This window comes from Talpa occidentalis, unplaced genomic scaffold, assembly GCF_014898055.3.
Source record: "Talpa occidentalis isolate TD23 unplaced genomic scaffold, MPIMG_talOcc4v2.1 talOcc4.5, whole genome shotgun sequence".
Classification (NCBI taxonomy): Eukaryota; Metazoa; Chordata; class Mammalia; order Eulipotyphla; family Talpidae; genus Talpa; species Talpa occidentalis.
The window spans coordinates 59,701,427-59,707,426 of record NW_023604861.1 but is presented as its reverse complement, the minus strand read 5'-3'; positions in this window follow the sequence as shown (position 1 = coordinate 59,707,426).

The window sequence follows — 6,000 nt, the reverse complement described above, 5'->3', positions numbered from 1 at the left end:
CGGCAAGGGAGGGGAATAAACACACAGGACATAACACTGGAGCATGCTCAGCGTACTTGATCCCCCCTTGAAGTGTTGGCAGGTGGCCAAATATTTTAAGATGTCAACTCAATCTGGGTCAACATAAGCATCTAAGGAACCTGGTTTCCAAAAATAAATGATAACGCACCCACCAACCTCTGTAAGTGCATGAATTTCTCAGGAGTGGCGGCATGTCCTGTAATACTCTCCTCAGTTGGTTTACATGTATAACTGCTGCTTCGTAGATAAAAAATTTAGGGCAAGGGAGGGAGAGGAAGTGGTGGTAAAAGCCTTTCTTCAAATGTTAAAATCTCCCCAAAATGTTAACACATGTACAGACAAGAGCTTGAGATGTCAAAACTAAATTTGTAGTAGTGGTTCTCTCTGATGATACAAGGGACAATTATTTTCTTCTTTTTGTTCATCTGAAATTCCCATTTTTTAGCCATAAATGTGTATCAATTGTGTGATTCATTTTTAATGCAAATCACTCAAGAAGGTATAGCTCTAACCATTATCAGTTATTAACTCCTTAATGTCAGTTCATGAATGTAATTTGCTTTTCACAATGAAGTAGTGGTAAGAAATGGACTTTGTTAGATCTGGGATTCTATGAGGCTACTGGGCAGTGGAAAGAAGGGAGAGAAGGTGTAGAGATTCTAGAAGGGTAGTGGGTGGAGGACTGCTGAGTTCTGTCTTACTTTGTGAATATTTAATTAAAATTAAGGATAGCAAGTTAGCTTTTCATGCACGACTTTGCCCAATTAGTCTCTTATTATTTATCCTTAGACCCAAACTTCAGCTTTCATAATAAACATTTTGTGGTCATCTAGTAACCATTGCTACATTAGCCAAGCACAAAGGATCCCTCTCCAAACTTTTTGCATGTTAGTTTCCATCAATTCTTTCTCTAAGTTTAATTCTAAAGTTTCATATTAGAACCCACGGACTTCCTATAGCCCCACTGCTACTACTTCAGGAGTTGCAGAGCTGAGATAAGGACATACAAAGAAACTTCATCATTGAGACCCTGATTTTAAGCAGGTTATGCTGATACTTGCTGCATTACCTGAAAAGGAAGAGTGTACAAAGGAAAGTCATGATGTAGAGAGATGGGATTGTAAGCAGGAATCTAGTTGCCTACAATATGAGCAATTCATGATCCATTTAAATCATTATATATATTCATCAAAATATGCTCCCTATCTATGGTCAGCCCCCAGACAAAAAATACAAGAGGATGGCAGGGCTCAGGTAAATGGTCACTAAGGTCCCAAGCTAGACTTTTTTGGGCCTCCCTGGTGGCACAGGGGTTAAAGACAGCGCTATCAAGTTATCGCCAGCCACTGCAGCATGATTTTTGGCCAGCCCGGGAGCAACCCACATGGCGCAGCAGACCTCTCCTGTCTCGTCCGCTGATCCCCTTAGCCGTGTATATCCGTCAGTCTGCCTGTTCTGTTCCCTGCTCTGTCTCTGGTGAATCCTCTCACCCTCCCGCACATCTGGCCTGTACTCCAGTTCTTGTATAAATAAAATAATTCTTAAAAATAAAAAAATTAAAAAAAATAAAGTTAGGCTTTTAAAATAAATCCAAACCATCATGTCCATATAGAGATACTAAGGTTTGAAGAAGGAACTTCATTGAAGGGAGTGCCTTATTTAAATGAGTCTAAGATGGGCCTCCCCGGTGGCCCAGCAGTTGAGCGCTGGGTTGCAAAGCTGCCCGCAGCCTCTGCAGCGCCGGTTCGATCCCCGGCTGCTCCCCGGCCACCGGAGGAGGGTCCCACATGGCGCGCAGACCTCTCCTGCCGCCCGCTGCTCCCCTCAGCAGTGTACTTCGGTCCTTCTGCCTGCTCTGCTCCCCGCTCTGGCTCTGGTGAATTCTCTCACCCTCCCGTGCTTCTGACTGTACCCAGTGTTTGTATAAATAAATAAATAAATCTTTAAAAGAAAAAAAGCTTAGAAAAAAAAATAAATGAGTCTAAGATGCCATCAATCATAAGATGTCTCACACTTTTTAAATAAATAAAATCTGCCAACTAAACTATGGCACATCAACTGTAAAATGTATCCTAATTTTTAAAATGATAAAATCTTAAAATCTATGTAATACAGTTACCAACTCAGCTAACCTGTACCCCCCTGTGACAGGGAGAGGAGTTGTTAGACCTCCATTTGGGGACACCAGTCCTCCCAATTCACTTAGTTGTTAAGACATTTAGATCTGCTCTCACTTGGCTGCAGAGCGTGTATCTGTCCTCCAAGCTCCTGTCAGAGTCTATATAACCTTCCTTTTTCTCCCATTCGATACTGAGCAAAAATTCCTATGCTTTCAGCACGGCCTGCAATATACACAGTCCAGCCGTTTCTCTATCCTGCTACCCTTGGATGGAGTTAGATCAGCAGAGCAACCTTTGGAAACAACTAGGCGACCCTCACCGACAGGCTTTTTCAGGACCTTCCTCTGATCCGGCCTTCAGTCCACAGCAGGGACACAGAAGCAGCCCGAGGACACAGCATCCTCTTCAAGAGGAGCCATTAGTGACATTTTTCAGGGCTTCATACAGGAATTAAAAAAAAAAAAACAACTTAAAATTGAAGCATAACATGCAGAAAAGCACACTATTCATAAGCATATAGCCAAATGAATTATCAAAAGTTATAACTACCACACAAATGAACAAAAACAGGACATTGCCAGAACCTCTGAAACCCCTCACGACTTCTCCCCATCAACCTACCCACTCTTCCCCAAAGGCGACTTCTATCCCATTTCTACTACCCATTTCTAATCCCATTTCTAATAAAACCATAGTTTTATTTCATTTGAACCTTACATAAATGGAATCCTACAATATACAATACACATTTTTTTTGGTCTGGCTTCTTTCACTTGCCATTCAGTCTGTAAAGTCATGTATGTTGTTGAAGTAACAGTAGGCTGTTCACTTTCATTGTATAGTGTGTTTATTCCATTGTGGAATGTGTATGCTCCAATTTGATCATTTCCAGTTTGGGGTTATAATGAAGAATACTGCCACTCTAGTACACACAGCAAGCACATCTGTGAGGCACGCACAGCACTGAAGAGTCAACTTGATGATGTTCAGTTGTAATAGTTACTTCAAAAGTTTCCCATTTTAAGGAAATATAGGCAAAACATTACATGACATGCACCTCAAAGACATCTTTACAGACACATCACCCAAAGCAGTGCTAGTGAAGGCAAAGATAAACAGCTGGGACTACATCAAATTAAAGAGCTTCTGCACAGCAAGAGACAATAACGAAAACAAAGAGAAACCCCACCGACTGGGAGAACATTTTTGCACACAACACTAATGATAAAGGACTGATCACAAAAATCTCCAAAGAGCTGATGAGACTCAACAAAAACAAAGAAAATAATCCAGTCAAAAAATGGGCAGAAGCGCTAAAAAGAAACTTCTCCAAAGAGGAAATGCAAATGGCCAACAAGCATATGAAAAAATGTTCAACATCACTTGTCATCAGGGAAATGCAAATCAAAACTACCATGAGATACCATCTTACACCAGTGAGAATGGCACATATTAAAAAAACTAGCCACAACAAATGCTGGCGAGGATGTGGAGAAAAAGGAATACTCCTGCACTGCTGGTGGAAATGCAAACTGGTCCAATCACTGTGGAAAGCTGTTTGGAGATTTCTCAACCTGCTAAATATGGAGCTTCCATGTGATCCAGCAATTCCATTCGTAGGTATTTACCCAAAGGTAACAGAATCATTCAGTCAAAAGGGCACCTGCCCCCTATGTTTATAGCAGCACTATTTACAATAGCTAAACTATGGAAACAGCCCAAATGCCCAAAAATAGATGACTGGATCAAGATGTGGTACATATACACAATGGAATATTACTCAGCAATCAAAAAAGATAAACTCATACAATTTGCAGCAACATGGATGGTGTTGGAAGGGATCATGCTCAGTGAAATAAGCCAGAAAGAAAAAGAAAAATACCGGATGGTCTCACTCATAGCAGAAATCTAGAAAACCTAAATAAGGGACCAGGAAAAAGAATAACTATAAGAAAGAAAAAATCAAAATCGACAAACAACTATAAACCAGAGACACACTATGGGGGGTGGCGGGGAAAGGAGGGTTGGGGTTAAAATAAGGGGGGTGCAATTGTATGGGGAATATAAAAATTTTAAAAATTTAAAAAAAAAGAAAAAAAGTTTCCCATTTTATATTCCCATGAACAGTAAAAGTTTCAGTGGCTCTACATTTTAACAACACTTGTCATTGTCAGTCTTTTGTTTTTATTCATTTTGATAAGGGTGCAGTAATAATTCATTGTGGCCTTATCATTTCCCAAATTCCCATTTTTTTGATGTTTTGTGAAGTTTTCCACATATTTGTCAATTTTGCTGTTAGAGTGTTACCTTTTCTAATTGATCAACAGGAGTAGTCTACATTGTGGCTTCCTTTTTTACTCTCTTAATGGTGCCTTTGATAAAAGAAGTACTTAATTTTAATGTAGTCACATTTATAGGATTTTAAAAAATCCTATAAATATTTTAAAGAATATATTCTTCTTTTTCTTCTTGAAGCCTTATTGTTGCCTTTCGCATTAAGATCAACAATTCCCCTGGAACTGACTATAAGGTATGGTGTGAGGTAAGAATCAAGATTCATTTTTTCTTAGATGGACATGCAACTGACCTGATACCACTTACTGAAAAGATCATTTTTGCCCCATTGCTCTGAAGGCCCTCTCTATCATAAATCCAGTGCCCACATATGAGGACGTCTGTTTCTAGACTCTCTAGTCTGCTCCATTGGTCTCTTACTATTCCTGTGCCAATAATATATCATGTTAGCATACATTGTGCAAAGATTTAAAAAGATGTAAGAATTATATAAAATAAAATATTTAAATAAAAAAATAATATATCATGTTTATTACTATAGTTTTAGACTGAGATTGGATATGTGTGGAAAAAGCTTTTATAAAGTTGTCTTAGTTTTTTGGCTCTTTGCATTTCCATAACATTTCTTAGAATCAACTTGTTATAAATTTTTTGAATGTGGAATTTTTATTGATATTACATTGAATCCATAGGTCAATTTGGGGAGAAGTGACTCTACAATATTAAGCCATCTAATCCATGAAACACGTCATATCTCTTATTTAGCTTCTCTCAATAATATTTTATAGTTTTCTTCTCTGTATAGGTTTTATACATATTTTATTTTCTCCCTAAATATTAGAATGTTTTGATAGTATAGTAAATGTTATTTAAAATTTCTTACTTTGATTATTTATTGGCAACTAGTTTGTTTTTAATCTCATGGACTATCACCCCACTTATTAAAGTGGTCGTCTCATAAATATGTTGGGAAAAGGTCAGGTTAAACAATTTAAACATGTTTATTGTGAACTTCTAAAGCTTTTAATGTGCTAATAAATTTTTTCAAACTTATTTGACTATATTTATTTAATATTCAATAAATATCATAGTCAGGTATCATTCAGGACACAGGACAGAAAACAGAAATCACTCTAGCAGGACTTAACAGTTAGATTTCAGTGCTTACAAAAATCACTGGGGACTGCAGGAGCATGTGCCTGGCTAATTTAGGAGTCATTACCAATGACCACAGAATGGTCCCTCCCCAGGAAGGCAGCACCACACTTTATTCTTTATTCTTGCTGCTCCAACCATAACTGCCTCTCAATACACCACAAAGGCAGCATTTTTTTTTAAAGAAATAGTAGAAAATGGTTTCCATGCTTCCACTTACCAGATCTCTTACGAGTGCCTCTGAAAGGTGAAGCCAATTTTTCATCCAGGACTATAGCCTAGAGCCTCTGCTGTGAGAAGGAAACCTAGGAGGAGGGAATGCAGCTGAGCTATCTGAGTGACAGAATTGACCACAATTTATCAAGCGCCTGGTGGGTGGGCCAGGTACTTTTCTAGACAGAGAAAGCAT